Raw genomic sequence first — 17,673 nt, 5'->3', positions numbered from 1 at the left:
TGTATTTATGTCTTATAATGTTTATGTGTGTATTTATGTCTTGTATTTCTGGTAAGTAACTTTCTTGCACTGAGGTCTGATTATTGCAAATATCTTTGACTTGTTTTTATGTCTTATAATGTTTATGTGTGTATTTATGTCTTGTATTGCTGGTAAGTAACTTTCTTGCACTGAGGTCTGTTTATTGCAAATATCTTTGACTTGTTTTTATGTCTTATAATGTTTATGTGTGTATTTATGTCTTGTATTGCTGGTAAGTAACTTTCTTGCACTGAGGTCTGATTATTGCACATATCTTTGACTTGTTTTTATGTCTTATAATGTTTATGTGTGTATTTATGTCTTGTATTTCTGGTAAGTAACTTTCTTGCACTGAGGTCTTGTTGTTGCAAATATCTTTGACTTGTTTTTATGTCTTATAATGTTTATGTGTGTATTTATGTCTTATATTGCTGTTAAATGTGTAATTATGTCTTGTATTGCTGGTAAGTAACTTTCTTGCACTGAGGTCTGTTTGTTGCAAATATCTTTCACTTGTTTTTATGTCTTATAATGTTTATGTGTGTATTTATGTCTTATATTGCTGTTAAATGTGTAATTATGTCTTGTGTTGCTGGTAAGTAACTTTCTTGCACTGAGGTCTGTTTGTTGCAAATATCTTTGATCTGTTTTTTTTGTCTTATAATGTTTATGTGTGTATTTATGTCTTGTAATGTTTATGTGTGTATTTATGTCTTGTATTTCTGGTAAGTAACTTTCTTGCACTTAGGTCTGATTATTGCAAATATCTTTGACTTGTTTTTATGTCTTATAATGTTTATGTGTGTATTTATGTCTTGTATTGCTGGTAAGTAACTTTCTTGCACTGAGGTCTGATTATTGCAAATATCTTTGACTTGTTTTTATGTCTTATAGTGTTTATGTGTGTATTTATGTCTTGTATTGCTGGTAAGAAACTTCCTTGCACTAAAGTCTGGTTATTGCAAATATCTTTGACTTGTTTTTATGTCTTATAATGTTTATATGTGTATTTATGTCTTGTATTGCTGGTAAGTAACTTTCTTGCACTGAGGTCTGTTTATTGCAAATATCTTTGATCTGTTTTCGTTTCTTATAATGTTTATGTGTGTATTTATGTCTTGTATTGCTGGTAAGTAACTTTCTTGCACTGAGGTCTGATTATTGCAAATATCTTTGACTTGTTTTTATGTCTTATAATGTTTATGTGTGTATTTATGTCTGGTATTGCTGGTAAGTAACTTTCTTGCACCGAGGTCTGTTTGTTGCAAATATCTTTGATCTGTTTTCGTTTCTTATAATGTTTATGTGTGTATTTATGTCTTGTATTTCTGGTAAGTAACTTTCTTGCACTGAGGTCTTGTTGTTGCAAATATCTTTGACTTGTTTTTATGTCTTATAATGTTTATGTGTGTATTTATGTCTTGTATTTCTGGTAAGTAACTTTCTTGCACTTAGGTCTGATTATTGCAAATATCTTTGACTTGTTTTTATGTCTTATAATGTTTATGTGTGTATTTATGTCTTGTATTGCTGGTAAGTAACTTTCTTGCACTGAGGTCTGATTATTGCAAATATCTTTGACTTGTTTTTATGTCTTATAGTGTTTATGTGTGTATTTATGTCTTGTATTGCTGGTAAGAAACTTCCTTGCACTAAAGTCTGGTTATTGCAAATATCTTTGACTTGTTTTTATGTCTTATAATGTTTATATGTGTATTTATGTCTTGTATTGCTGGTAAGTAACTTTCTTGCACTGAGGTCTGTTTATTGCAAATATCTTCGATCTGTTTTCGTTTCTTATAATGTTTATGTGTGTATTTATGTCTTGTATTGCTGGTAAGTAACTTTCTTGCACTGAGGTCTGATTATTGCAAATATCTTTGACTTGTTTTTATGTCTTATAATGTTTATGTGTGTATTTATGTCTGGTATTGCTGGTAAGTAACTTTCTTGCACCGAGGTCTGTTTGTTGCAAATATCTTTGATCTGTTTTCGTTTCTTATAATGTTTATGTGTGTATTTATGTCTTGTATTGCTGGTAAGTAACTTTCTTGCACCGAGGTCTGTTTGTTGCAAATATCTTTGATCTGCTTTTTTTTGTCTTATAATGTTTATGTGTGTATTTACGTCTTGTAATGTTTATGTGTGTATTTATGTCTTGTATTGGTGTTAAGTAACTTTCTTGCACTGAGGTCTGATTATTGCAAATATCTTTGACTTGTTTTTATGTCTTATAATGTTTATGTGTGTATTTATGTCTTGTATTGCTGGTAAGTAACTTTCTTACACTGAGGTCTGTTTATTGCAAATATCTTTGACTTGTTTTTATGTCTTATAATGTTTATATGTGTATTTATGTCTTGTATTGCTGGTAAGTAACTTTCTTGCACTGAGGTTTGTTTATTGCAAATATCTTTGACTTGTTTTTATGTCTTATAATGTTTATATGTGTATTTATGTCTTGTATTGCTGGTAAGTAACTTTCTTGCACTGAGGTCTGATTATTGCAAATATCTTTGACTTGTTTTTATGTCTTATAGTGTTTATGTGTGTATTTATGTCTTGTATTGCTGGTAAGTAACTTTCTTGCACTGAGGTCTGTTTATTGCAAATATCTTTGACTTGTTTTTATGTCTTATAATGTTTATATGTGTATTTATGTCTTGTATTGCTGGTAAGTAACTTTCTTGCACTGAGGTCTGTTAATTGCAAATATCTTTGACTTGTTTTTATGTCTTATAATGTTTATATGTGTATTTATGTCTTGTATTGCTGGTAAGTAACTTTCTTGCACTGAGGTCTGATTATTGCAAATATCTTTGACTTTTTTTTATGTCTTATAGTGTTTATGTGTGTATTTATGTCTTGTATTGCTGGTAAGAAACTTCCTTGCACTGAGGTCTGATTATTGCAAATATCTTTGACTTGTTTTTATGTCTTATAATGTTTATATGTGTATTTATGTCTTGTATTGCTGGTAAGTAACTTTCTTGCACTGAGGTCTGATTATTGCAAATATCTTTGACTTGTTTTTATGTCTTATAATGTTTATGTGTGTATTTATGTCTTGTATTGCTGGTAAGTAACTTTCTTGCACTGAGGTCTGTTTATTGCAAATATCTTTGACTTGTTTTTATGTCTTATAATATTTATGTGTGTATTTATGTCTTGTATTTCCGGTAAGTAACTTTCTTGCACTGAGCCTGTTTGTTGCAAACATCTTTGACTTGTTTTTATGTCTTATAATGTTTATGTGTGTATTTATGTCTTGTATTGCTGGTAAGTAACTTTCTTGCACTGAGGTCTGATTATTGCAAATATCTTTGACTTGTTTTTATGTCTTATAATGTTTATGTGTGTATTTATGTCTTGTATTGCTGGTAAGTAACTTTCTTGCACTGAGGTCTGATTATTGCAAATATCTTTGACTTGTTTTTATGTCTTATAATGTTTTTGTGTGTAATTGTGTCTTGTATTGCTGTTAAGTAACTTTCTTTCACTGAGGTCTGTTTATTGCAAGTATCTTTGATCTGTTTTTTTGTCTTGTAATGTTTATGTGTGTATTTATGTCTTGTATTGCTGGTAAGTAACTTTCTTACACTGAGGTCTGTTTATTGCAAATATCTTTGACTTGTTTTTATGTCTTATAATGTTTATGTGTGTATTTATGTCTTATAATGTTTATGTGTGTATTTATGTCTTGTATTTCTGGTAAGTAACTTTCTTGCACTGAGGTCTGATTATTGCAAATATCTTTGACTTGTTTTTATGTCTTATAATGTTTATGTGTGTATTTATGTCTTGTATTTCTGGTAAGTAACTTTCTTGCACTGAGGTCTGTTTATTGCAAATATCTTTCACTTGTTTTTATGTCTTATAATGTTTATGTGTGTATTTATGTCTTATATTGCTGTCAAATGTGTAATTATGTCTTGTATTGCTGGTAAGTAACTTTCTTGCACTGAGGTCTGTTTATTGCAAACATCTTTGACTTGTTTTTATGTCTTATAATGTTTATGTGTGTATTTATGTCTTGTAATGTTTATGTGTGTATTTATGTCTTGTAATGTTTATGTGTGTATTTATGTCTTGTATTTCTGGTAAGTAACTTTCTTGCACTGAGGTCTGATTATTGCACATATCTTTGACTTGTTTTTATGTCTTATAATGTTTATGTGTGTATTTATGTCTTGTATTTCTGGTAAGTAACTTTCTTGCACTGAGGTCTGATTATTGCACATATCTTTGACTTGTTTTTATGTCTTATAATGTTTATGTGTGTATTTATGTCTTATATTGCTGTTAAATGTGTAATTATGTCTTGTATTGCTGGTAAGTAACTTTCTTGCACTGAGGTCTGTTTATTGCAAATATCTTTGACTTGTTTTTATGTCTTATAATGTTTATATGTGTATTTATGTCTTGTATTGCTGGTAAGTAACTTTTTTGCACTGAGGTCTGTTTATTGCAAATATCTTTGACTTGTTTTTATGTCTTATAATGTTTATATGTGTATTTATGTCTTGTATTGCTGGTAAGTAACTTTCTTGCACTGAGGTCTGATTATTGCAAATATCTTTGACTTGTTTTTATGTCTTATAGTGTTTATGTGTGTATTTATGTCTTGTATTGCTGGTAAGTAACTTTCTTGCACTGAGGTCTGTTTATTGCAAATATCTTTGACTTGTTTTTATGTCTTATAATGTTTATATGTGTATTTATGTCTTGTATTGCTGGTAAGTAACTTTCTTGCACTGAGGTCTGTTTATTGCAAATATCTTTGACTTGTTTTTATGTCTTATAATGTTTATGTGTGTATTTATGTCTTGTATTGCTGGTAAGTAACTTTCTTGCACTGAGGTCTGATTATTGCAAATATCTTTGACTTGTTTTTATGTCTTATAGTGTTTATGTGTGTATTTATGTCTTGTATTGCTGGTAAGAAACTTCCTTGCACTGAGGTCTGGTTATTGCAAATATCTTTGACTTGTTTTTATGTCTTATAATGTTTATATGTGTATTTATGTCTTGTATTGCTGGTAAGTAACTTTCTTGCACTGAGGTCTGATTATTGCAAATATCTTTGACTTGTTTTTATGTCTTATAATGTTTATGTGTGTATTTATGTCTTGTATTGCTGGTAAGTAACTTTCTTGCACTGAGGTCTGTTTATTGCAAATATCTTTGACTTGTTTTTATGTCTTATAATGTTTATGTGTGTATTTATGTCTTGTATTGCCGGTAAGTAACTTTCTTGCACTGAGGTCTGTTTGTTGCAAATATCTTTGATCTGTTTTCGTTTCTTATAATGTTTATGTGTGTATTTATGTCTTGTGTCGCTGGTAAGTAACTTTCTTGCACTGAGGTCTGTTTATTGCAAATATCTTTGACCTGTTTTTATGTCTTATAATATTTATGTGTGTATTTATGTCTTGTATTGCCGGTAAGTAACTTTCTTGCACTGAGCCTGTTTGTTGCAAACATCTTTGACTTGTTTTTATGTCTTATAATGTTTATGTGTGTATTTATGTCTTGTATTGCTGGTAAGTAACTTTCTTGCACTGAGGTCTGATTATTGCAAATATCTTTGACTTGTTTTTATGTCTTACAATGTTTATGTGTGTATTTATGTCTTGTATTGCTGGTAAGTAACTTTCTTGCACTGAGGTCTGATTATTGCAAATATCTTTGACTTGTTTTTATGTCTTATAATGTTTATGTGTGTAATTGTGTCTTGTATTGCTGTTAAGTAACTTTCTTGCACTGAGGTCTGTTTATTGCAAGTATCTTTGATCTGTTTTTTTGTCTTGTAATGTTTATGTGTGTATTTATGTCTTGTATTGCTGGTAAGTAACTTTCTTACACTGAGGTCTGTTTATTGCAAATATCTTTGACTTGTTTTTATGTCTTATAATGTTTATGTGTGTATTTATGTCTTATAATGTTTATGTGTGTATTTATGTCTTGTATTTCTGGTAAGTAACTTTCTTGCACTGAGGTCTGATTATTGCAAATATCTTTGACTTGTTTTTATGTCTTATAATGTTTATGTGTGTATTTATGTCTTGTATTGCTGGTAAGTAACTTTCTTGCACTGAGGTCTGTTTATTGCAAATATCTTTGACTTGTTTTTATGTCTTATAATGTTTATGTGTGTATTTATGTCTTGTATTGCTGGTAAGTAACTTTCTTGCACTGAGGTCTGATTATTGCACATATCTTTGACTTGTTTTTATGTCTTATAATGTTTATGTGTGTATTTATGTCTTATATTGCTGTTAAATGTGTAATTATGTCTTGTATTGCTGGTAAGTAACTTTCTTGCACTGAGGTCTGTTTATTGCAAATATCTTTCACTTGTTTTTATGTCTTATAATGTTTATGTGTGTATTTATGTCTTATATTGCTGTCAAATGTGTAATTATGTCTTGTATTGCTGGTAAGTAACTTTCTTGCACTGAGGTCTGTTTGTTGCAAACATCTTTGACTTGTTTTTATGTCTTATAATGTTTATGTGTGTATTTATGTCTTGTAATGTTTATGTGTGTATTTATGTCTTGTAATGTTTATGTGTGTATTTATGTCTTGTATTTCTGGTAAGTAACTTTCTTGCACTGAGGTCTGATTATTGCAAATATCTTTGACTTGTTTTTATGTCTTATAATGTTTATGTGTGTATTTATGTCTTGTATTGCTGGTAAGTAACTTTCTTGCACTGAGGTCTGATTATTGCAAATATCTTTGACTTGTTTTTATGTCTTATAATGTTTTTGTGTGTAATTGTGTCTTGTATTGCTGTTAAGTAACTTTCTTGCACTGAGGTCTGTTTATTGCAAGTATCTTTGATCTGTTTTTTTGTCTTGTAATGTTTATGTGTGTATTTATGTCTTGTATTGCTGGTAAGTAACTTTCTTACACTGAGGTCTGTTTATTGCAAATATCTTTGACTTGTTTTTATGTCTTATAATGTTTATGTGTGTATTTATGTCTTATAATGTTTATGTGTGTTTTTATGTCTTGTATTTCTGGTAAGTAACTTTCTTGCACTGAGGTCTGATTATTGCAAATATCTTTGACTTGTTTTTATGTCTTATAATGTTTATGTGTGTATTTATGTCTTGTATTTCTGGTAAGTAACTTTCTTGCACTGAGGTCTGTTTATTGCAAATATCTTTCACTTGTTTTTATGTCTTATAATGTTTATGTGTGTATTTATGTCTTATATTGCTGTCAAATGTGTAATTATGTCTTGTATTGCTGGTAAGTAACTTTCTTGCACTGAGGTCTGTTTATTGCAAACATCTTTGACTTGTTTTTATGTCTTATAATGTTTATGTGTGTATTTATGTCTTGTAATGTTTATGTGTGTATTTATGTCTTGTAATGTTTATGTGTGTATTTATGTCTTGTATTTCTGGTAAGTAACTTTCTTGCACTGAGGTCTGATTATTGCAAACATCTTTGACTTGTTTTTATGTCTTATAATGTTTATGTGTGTATTTATGTCTTGTATTTCTGGTAAGTAACTTTCTTGCACTGAGGTCTGATTATTGCACATATCTTTGACTTGTTTTTATGTCTTATAATGTTTATGTGTGTATTTATGTCTTATATTGCTGTTAAATGTGTAATTATGTCTTGTATTGCTGGTAAGTAACTTTCTTGCACTGAGGTCTGTTTATTGCAAATATCTTTGACTTGTTTTTATGTCTTATAATGTTTATATGTGTATTTATGTCTTGTATTGCTGGTAAGTAACTTTCTTGCACTGAGGTCTGTTTATTGCAAATATCTTTGACTTGTTTTTATGTCTTATAATGTGTATATGTGTATTTATGTCTTGTATTGCTGGTAAGTAACTTTCTTGCACTGAGGTCTGATTATTGCAAATATCTTTGACTTGTTTTTATGTCTTATAGTGTTTATGTGTGTATTTATGTCTTGTATTGCTGGTAAGTAACTTTCTTGCACTGAGGTCTGTTTATTGCAAATATCTTTGACTTGTTTTTATGTCTTATAATGTTTATATGTGTATTTATGTCTTGTATTGCTGGTAAGTAACTTTCTTGCACTGAGGTCTGTTTATTGCAAATATCTTTGACTTGTTTTTATGTCTTATAATGTTTATGTGTGTATTTATGTCTTGTATTGCTGGTAAGTAACTTTCTTGCACTGAGGTCTGATTATTGCAAATATCTTTGACTTGTTTTTATGTCTTATAGTGTTTATGTGTGTATTTATGTCTTGTATTGCTGGTAAGAAACTTCCTTGCACTGAGGTCTGGTTATTGCAAATATCTTTGACTTGTTTTTATGTCTTATAATGTTTATATGTGTATTTATGTCTTGTATTGCTGGTAAGTAACTTTCTTGCACTGAGGTCTGATTATTGCAAATATCTTTGACTTGTTTTTATGTCTTATAATGTTTATGTGTGTATTTATGTCTTGTATTGCTGGTAAGTAACTTTCTTGCACTGAGGTCTGTTTATTGCAAATATCTTTGACTTGTTTTTATGTCTTATAATGTTTATGTGTGTATTTATGTCTTGTATTGCCGGTAAGTAACTTTCTTGCACTGAGGTCTGTTTGTTGCAAATATCTTTGATCTGTTTTCGTTTCTTATAATGTTTATGTGTGTATTTATGTCTTGTGTCGCTGGTAAGTAACTTTCTTGCACTGAGGTCTGTTTATTGCAAATATCTTTGACCTGTTTTTATGTCTTATAATATTTATGTGTGTATTTATGTCTTGTATTGCCGGTAAGTAACTTTCTTGCACTGAGCCTGTTTGTTGCAAACATCTTTGACTTGTTTTTATGTCTTATAATGTTTATGTGTGTATTTATGTCTTGTATTGCTGGTAATTAACTTTCTTGCACTGAGGTCTGATTATTGCAAATATCTTTGACTTGTTTTTATGTCTTATAATGTTTATGTGTGTAATTGTGTCTTGTATTGCTGTTAAGTAACTTTCTTGCACTGAGGTCTGTTTATTGCAAGTATCTTTGATCTGTTTTTTTGTCTTGTAATGTTTATGTGTGTATTTATGTCTTGTATTGCTGGTAAGTAACTTTCTTACACTGAGGTCTGTTTATTGCAAATATCTTTGACTTGTTTTTATGTCTTATAATGTTTATGTGTGTATTTATGTCTTATAATGTTTATGTGTGTATTTATGTCTTGTATTTCTGGTAAGTAACTTTCTTGCACTGAGGTCTGATTATTGCAAATATCTTTGACTTGTTTTTATGTCTTATAATGTTTATGTGTGTATTTATGTCTTGTATTGCTGGTAAGTAACTTTCTTGCACTGAGGTCTGTTTATTGCAAATATCTTTGACTTGTTTTTATGTCTTATAATGTTTATGTGTGTATTTATGTCTTGTATTGCTGGTAAGTAACTTTCTTGCACTGAGGTCTGATTATTGCACATATCTTTGACTTGTTTTTATGTCTTATAATGTTTATGTGTGTATTTATGTCTTGTATTTCTGGTAAGTAACTTTCTTGCACTGAGGTCTGATTATTGCACATATCTTTGACTTGTTTTTATGTCTTATAATGTTTATGTGTGTATTTATGTCTTATATTGCTGTTAAATGTGTAATTATGTCTTGTATTGCTGGTAAGTAACTTTCTTGCACTGAGGTCTGTTTATTGCAAATATCTTTCACTTGTTTTTATGTCTTATAATGTTTATGTGTGTATTTATGTCTTATATTGCTGTCAAATGTGTAATTATGTCTTGTATTGCTGGTAAGTAACTTTCTTGCACTGAGGTCTGTTTGTTGCAAACATCTTTGACTTGTTTTTATGTCTTATAATGTTTATGTGTGTATTTATGTCTTGTAATGTTTATGTGTGTATTTATGTCTTGTATTTCTGGTAAGTAACTTTCTTGCACTGAGGTCTGTTTATTGCAAACATCTTTGACTTGTTTTTATGTCTTATAATGTTTATGTGTGTATTTATGTCTTGTAATGTTTATGTGTGTATTTATGTCTTGTAATGTTTATGTGTGTATTTATGTCTTGTATTTCTGATAAGTAACTTTCTTGCACTGAGGTCTGATTATTGCAAACATCTTTGACTTGTTTTTATGTCTTATAATGTTTATGTGTGTATTTTTGTCTTGTATTGCTGGTAAGTAACTTTCTTGAACTGATGTCTGTTTATTGCAAATATCTTTGATCTGTTTTTTTGTCTTATAATGTTTATGTGTGTATTTATGTCTTGCATTGCTGGTAAGTAACTTTCTTGCACTGAGGTCCTTTTATTGCAAATATCTTTGACTTTTTTTTAATTTCTTATAATGTTTATGTGTGTATGTATGTCTTATAATGTTTATGTGTGTATTTATGTCTTGTATTGCTGGTAAGAAACTTCCTTGCACTGAGGTCTGGTTATTGCAAATATCTTTGACTTGTTTTTATGTCTTATAATGTTTATATGTGTATTTATGTCTTGTATTGCTGGTAAGTAACTTTCTTGCACTGAGGTCTGATTATTGCAAATATCTTTGACTTGTTTTTATGTCTTATAATGTTTATGTGTGTATTTATGTCTTGTATTGCTGGTAAGTAACTTTCTTGCACTGAGGTCTGTTTATTGCAAATATCTTTGACTTGTTTTTATGTCTTATAATGTTTATGTGTGTATTTATGTCTTGTATTGCCGGTAAGTAACTTTCTTGCACTGAGGTCTGTTTGTTGCAAATATCTTTGATCTGTTTTCGTTTCTTATAATGTTTATGTGTGTATTTATGTCTTGTGTCGCTGGTAAGTAACTTTCTTGCACTGAGGTCTGTTTATTGCAAATATCTTTGACCTGTTTTTATGTCTTATAATATTTATGTGTGTATTTATGTCTTGTATTGCCGGTAAGTAACTTTCTTGCACTGAGCCTGTTTGTTGCAAACATCTTTGACTTGTTTTTATGTCTTATAATGTTTATGTGTGTATTTATGTCTTGTATTGCTGGTAAGTAACTTTCTTGCACTGAGGTCTGATTATTGCAAATATCTTTGACTTGTTTTTATGTCTTACAATGTTTATGTGTGTATTTATGTCTTGTATTGCTGGTAAGTAACTTTCTTGCACTGAGGTCTGATTATTGCAAATATCTTTGAATTGTTTTTATCTCTTATAATGTTTATGTGTGTAATTGTGTCTTGTATTGCTGTTAAGTAACTTTCTTGCACTGAGGTCTGTTTATTGCAAGTATCTTTGATCTGTTTTTTTGTCTTGTAATGTTTATGTGTGTATTTATGTCTTGTATTGCTGGTAAGTAACTTTCTTACACTGAGGTCTGTTTATTGCAAATATCTTTGACTTGTTTTTATGTCTTATAATGTTTATGTGTGTATTTATGTCTTATAATGTTTATGTGTGTATTTATGTCTTGTATTTCTGGTAAGTAACTTTCTTGCACTGAGGTCTGATTATTGCAAATATCTTTGACTTGTTTTTATGTCTTATAATGTTTATGTGTGTATTTATGTCTTGTATTGCTGGTAAGTAACTTTCTTGCACTGAGGTCTGTTTATTGCAAATATCTTTGACTTGTTTTTATGTCTTATAATGTTTATGTGTGTATTTATGTCTTGTATTGCTGGTAAGTAACTTTCTTGCACTGAGGTCTGATTATTGCACATATCTTTGACTTGTTTTTATGTCTTATAATGTTTATGTGTGTATTTATGTCTTGTATTTCTGGTAAGTAACTTTCTTGCACTGAGGTCTGATTATTGCACATATCTTTGACTTGTTTTTATGTCTTATAATGTTTATGTGTGTATTTATGTCTTATATTGCTGTTAAATGTGTAATTATGTCTTGTATTGCTGGTAAGTAACTTTCTTGCACTGAGGTCTGTTTATTGCAAATATCTTTCACTTGTTTTTATGTCTTATAATGTTTATGTGTGTATTTATGTCTTATATTGCTGTCAAATGTGTAATTATGTCTTGTATTGCTGGTAAGTAACTTTCTTGCACTGAGGTCTGTTTGTTGCAAACATCTTTGACTTGTTTTTATGTCTTATAATGTTTATGTGTGTATTTATGTCTTGTAATGTTTATGTGTGTATTTATGTCTTGTATTTCTGGTAAGTAACTTTCTTGCACTGAGGTCTGTTTATTGCAAACATCTTTGACTTGTTTTTATGTCTTATAATGTTTATGTGTGTATTTATGTCTTGTAATGTTTATGTGTGTATTTATGTCTTGTAATGTTTATGTGTGTATTTATGTCTTGTATTTCTGGTAAGTAACTTTCTTGCACTGAGGTCTGATTATTGCAAACATCTTTGACTTGTTTTTATGTCTTATAATGTTTATGTGTGTATTTTTGTCTTGTATTGCTGGTAAGTAACTTTCTTGAACTGATGTCTGTTTATTGCAAATATCTTTGATCTGTTTTTTTGTCTTATAATGTTTATGTGTGTATTTATGTCTTGCATTGCTGGTAAGTAACTTTCTTGCACTGAGGTCCTTTTATTGCAAATATCTTTGACTTTTTTTTAATTTCTTATAATGTTTATGTGTGTATGTATGTCTTATAATGTTTATGTGTGTATTTATGTCTTGTATTGCTGGTAAGTAACTTTCTTGAACTGAGGTCTGTTTATTGCAAATATCTTTGACTTGTTTTTATGTCTTGTAATGTTTATGTGTGTATTTATGTCTTGTATTGCTGGTAAGTAACTTTCTTGCACTGAGGTCTGTTTGTTGCAAATATCTTTGATCTGTTTTTTTTCCTTATAATGTTTATGTGTGTATTTATGTCTTGTATTGCTGGTAAGTAACTTTCTTGCACTGAGGTCTGATTATTGCAAATATCTTTGACCTGTTTTTATGTCTTATAATGTTTATGTGTGTATGTATGTCTTGTAATGTTTATGTGTGTATTTATGTCTTGTATTGCTGGTAATTAACTTTGTTGCACTCAGGTCTGTTTATTGCAAATATCTTTGATCTGTTTTTTTTGTCTTATAATGTTTATGTGTGTATTTATGTATTGTAATGTTTATGTGTGTATTTATGTCTTGTAATGTTTATGTGTGTATTTATGTCTTGTAATGTTTATGTGTGTATTTATGTCTTGTATTGCTGGTAAGTAACTTTCTTGCACTGAGATCTGTTTATTGCAAATATCCTTGACTTCTTTTCATGTCTTTTAATGTTTATTTGTGCAATTATGTCTTGTCATGCTGGTAAGTAACTTTCTTGCACTTTATTTTGTTGTGGAAAATTTAACAATAACCTACAACACACCCAGTGAGCTTGATTTGAAGTGAGTTTAATAAACACATTGCAATGTGGAGAGAGCATCCCCGTGAAACACTAGGACCTTCTCTGCATTGTGTCCACCGCCCTTACATCTTATATACAGACACACAGACAAAGAACATTCCACAAACTCACATGTTGGCCCCTCTCACAGGGGGGCTATACTTTGTCCCTCACAGAGAGAATTATGATCTTGTTTTCTGCTTGGCCATTATGTAAGGATTTACATCCCTGATAAGCAGATGGAGTCCCACTATCTGTTTAACATTTCCCATTACATTGGCCTCACTGTGTTAACATTCCACATGCATGTAAACTAGTGACAGGAGTGAGAAAGTGATATTACTATAACTAATGTGATATGATTCAATATGTGATTAATACATGAGAAAAGAAATCTGCCACCACAATTTCAAATATTTGTTCAATCTGCAAAGGTGGTCTCTTGTTTTTACATAAGGTATAGCCTGTGGCTAAGGGATCAGAGGTAAGGTAAAAACACATAACAGATGAAAAGTAAATTGAAGAACTCTGTGATCTGTGAATTCATGCTTTTCTCTTTGTCTTTTTGTCTTCAGGTGCTTTACACTTGTCCTCTCCCAGCATTCAGCACTTCAGACACTCAACGTCCAAGACGGAGCTAACACAGAGAGATACTCCACCCAGAAGACAGCCTTACCCCAACCCGATGAGAAGGATGGATGACCAAATGACAAACTGGAGAGTGGTGCTGTGTTCCAGCTATGTAAGTTATCACCTCACATTGGCTACAAACTGTCTTGAAGACTAAATCCTTCCAATAGCTGGTGTAAATCATCGTCCTACAGTACTGTAGGTTTAAGTTTATTTATAGTTATTGTGTGTATATGTTGAGTTTAAAATTGCATTTTAACAACATACTGCAGCTGCCAACAATGAAAATGCTGTATTGTGTTAAAATGACGTCTTTCTCGTGTTATTGCTTTGCAGAGCAGCTGAGAGTGGACAGAGCTGCACAGAGGACCAAAGATCCACTCTGAGCACTTCATACCTGACTGGCCACAGCACCACCCCTCCTCACCCAGGGTGCTGACCCCGTCTGCACAGAGGGAGTTGTGAACATGCACTTCTGTGTCGGTTGGTTTAGGATCCTCCTCACACTCACACTGATGAAGACTGTCACTGGAAGATGTCTCCATTGCATCAGCAGGAAGCATTTGTATTAGAGATGGACCGATCCGATATTACGTATCGGTATCGGTCCGATACTGACCTAAATTACTGGATCGGATATCGGAGAAAAATAAAAAATGTAATCCGACCCATTAAATATCACAAAAGCACCTCACAAAACTTGCAACACGCCGTAACTCACCTCAGAACGTTAGCACGTCGTAGCAGTATGCATCACGTGATAGAGCAGTTGTGGCATGCGGGACCTGTTGGTGGTCTGGATAGCATTTGGAGCTTCGCTAGCAACCCGGCATTTCATCTCTGACAAAGTTATCCCGAGAGAAGTAAAGCAAGTGTGTAAGTCCATCTCTGAATGTTTGTAAAGCATTCCTGCGTTAAGCTTAACAAGCGACTGCCTCTTCTTGCTGCTATTTCAATCATGAAACTGCTTAATGATCAGCTGATCGGCTTTTCTGTCGCGAGTCCGTCTCTCTTGTTTGTTTTTGGCCCAGTTTGCACCAGAAAGAGGAAACCAGCGGCTGAAGAACAGCAGCACGTTTAAGCTTGATAAGCTGTTGTTAGAATTTATTTATTATTACTTTCTACACCAGGATCTTTTTCTACGTAGCTGACGCTGGTAACTGTGCAGGGGCGGATCTAGCAAAGTTTAGCCAGGGGGGCCGATAGGGCATGAACAGGGAAAAGGGGGCACAAAGACATACTTTTCTTTCTTATTCTCATTTAAAATGTCTAGGTTTTTATAAATAATTATCTGAATCTTACACCCAAAGTTTTAATTTGATGTAAAAGGAATAGAAGTCAATTACTGTACATAGTGACTATTAAGTCTAATATATATACCCTAGTAAGCTATAGTACTTTTTACTTTGGGAAGGTACCATCTGTGCAGTCTGCAATTTTGTTGAAGAAAGATGTTGAATCTATTTAATATTTCTTGAAAAATAATTTCACACTGCATCAACTTAAGGTTGATTACGTCGATTAAGCATCATAAGGTGGAGCGTGAGGGGTGGTTCCCTATTTTTTATTCATTTATTTTTGTTGTTGCTGGGAGTTGGAACCCTATTAGTTAGGTTGCTTAATATTTACGCTAAGTACTCTTTAAAATACCAGAATAGGGAGGATGGTGTAGGTTTAAGTTGATTAGATTGATCAGTATTGCTCAACTATGAAATATTTTTTTTGCATACAGGTATAACAGAATAGCTTTAGTGTAGTTGTTGTTTTAAACTTGAGTATGAACTTATACAAAATGCAGCAAGATATTTAAAAAAAACAGTTTTGTTGATTAAAAAACACTATATCGGATTCATATCGGTATCGGCAGATATCCAAATTTATGATATCGGTATCGGTATCGGACATAAAAAAGTGGTATCGTGCCATCTCTAATTTGTATAATATTACAGTTTGTGATGTTTTATACATGTTTTTATTGCTTCACTTCAAAGTAGGAGATATAAAATAAACCAGTTTTCATAATATTTTCTGTGTATTTAGTTGTTTTCTTAATAAGTTATTTAATGGGACATTTTTAGCTAATAACCAGACCTTCTGATACGGATGATATGCGAGTGCTGAAATCTGATAGTGTTTGTAATGTTCCTTTGTTCTCAGGAATGTGGCTTGGGTGGACTTGCATACACACTGAAAATGGTTTCAAGTTTTATTGTCATGTACAGATAAACAGTGTAGCCACATTTACCCATAATGAAATTCTTTGGCTCGTGCTCCTCTGCTTTACATGAGCATATAGAAAGTGTTAAATTAAGAAGAAATTAACAGGAAATATCATTAATAATAATGATAAAGAGAAAAAAGAGAGAAAAATAGTATAAAATATTTAGAGTATTTCAGACAAGTTGGTATTTACAGTTTGTGCAGATCTTGTGCAACGAGCATTTTAGTGGCATTAGTTGAAGTGACAGTGTGTAGAGTCCTGTAATTGTAGTGAGTGTGTAATGGTGTGTATAGAATGTCAGCAGTTCAAAAGCCTGATGGCTTGTGGGTAAAAGCTGTCTCTATGTCTGGTAGTGCGGGTCTGAATGCTCCTGAACTTCCTGCCAGACAGCAGGAATGTGAAAAGTCTGTGGCTGGGGTGGCTAGGATCAGAGAGGATCCGCTGTGTCTTCTTCATGCAGCGCAGTCTGTAGAGATCCTGCATGGCTGGCAGTTCAGTCCTGGTGATGCGCTGTGCTGATCTCACCACCCTCTGCAGAGCTTTGCGGTCCAGAGCATTACAGCTGCCGTACCAGGTGGTGATGCAGCCAGTCAGAATACTCTAAGGTGCTATTGAAGGTGAAGGTGGTATTGTACAGAGAGAACAAAGAGCTCACCTGAAAGTGCACAGATTATTGGCAGTAAGAAGGAGTAACTATAAATTACCATAAATTAACTTTGCACTTCACTCGTACAGTTCTATCACATGCACTTAACCAAGGAGCAACCGAGAGTATATAAAGGCTGCAGAATGTTCCATTTGTCTCTTTATACTTGACCTGTTTCTTCTCACTGACTATGAACTTTCTTGAAGATCAAATCCATCCGTTGGTATGAATCATCATCCTGTGCCAGCAGCACTGTAGATTTAAGTTTATTTGTAGTTATGTGAATGTAAATATGTTGGGTTTAAAAGGGCATTTTAACAACATACTACAGCTACCAACAATGGAAATGCTGTTTTTGTATTAAAATGGCGACTTTCTTGTGTTATTGCTTTGCAGGGCAGTGTCTTTAGCAATCCTGGAACAGCTGAGAGTGGACAGAGCTGCACAGAGGACCAAAGATCCACTCTCAGCACTTGATATCTGACCAGCCCCTGCACCACCCTGCTTCAGCTAACTTCTCATCTTTTTAAGATTAGGCTTAAAACTTTCCTTTTTGCTAAAGCATATAGTTAGGGCTTGTTACGGTCGCTGACCTCTAGTGGCTCTCCCTCTGTGGAAGAGTTTTTTTTCTCCTTTTTCTTGTGTTGCAGGTCTGCCTCATGAGCCACAGCTGAGGTGTGTTCCAGCTCGTCAGCCACGGCATATAGTCTGCCATCCTAAACTGCCACACCGCTGCCACTTCCCCCATTTTTGCCAGAGCTGTGAGCTATAGTGTTTTGGGCAGCAGGCCTGAGTGAGTGAGTGAGTGAGTGAGTGAGTGAGTGAGTGAGAGCAAGAGAGAGAGAGACACCTTAAACTCCGTGA

The 17,673-nt window shown here is 32.3% G+C and overlaps 1 long non-coding RNA gene across 1 annotated transcript; it reads left to right on the top strand.

Moving 5' to 3' along the window:
- The first annotated feature begins 12,799 nt into the window (after nucleotides 1–12,799).
- On the top strand, nucleotides 12,800–15,966 carry LOC145429589 (uncharacterized). The gene is made up of 2 exons (XR_013909834.1): nucleotides 12,800–14,054; nucleotides 14,279–15,966. It is a non-coding gene; the product is annotated as an uncharacterized LOC145429589 (long non-coding RNA).
- The last annotated feature ends 1,707 nt before the right edge of the window (nucleotides 15,967–17,673 follow it).

Source organism: Astatotilapia calliptera, chromosome 6 (assembly GCF_964374335.1).
Source record: "Astatotilapia calliptera chromosome 6, fAstCal68.1, whole genome shotgun sequence".
Classification (NCBI taxonomy): Eukaryota; Metazoa; Chordata; class Actinopteri; order Cichliformes; family Cichlidae; genus Astatotilapia; species Astatotilapia calliptera.
Note: the sequence above shows the minus strand (reverse complement) of the source record. Positions and strands in the feature narration are given on the sequence as shown.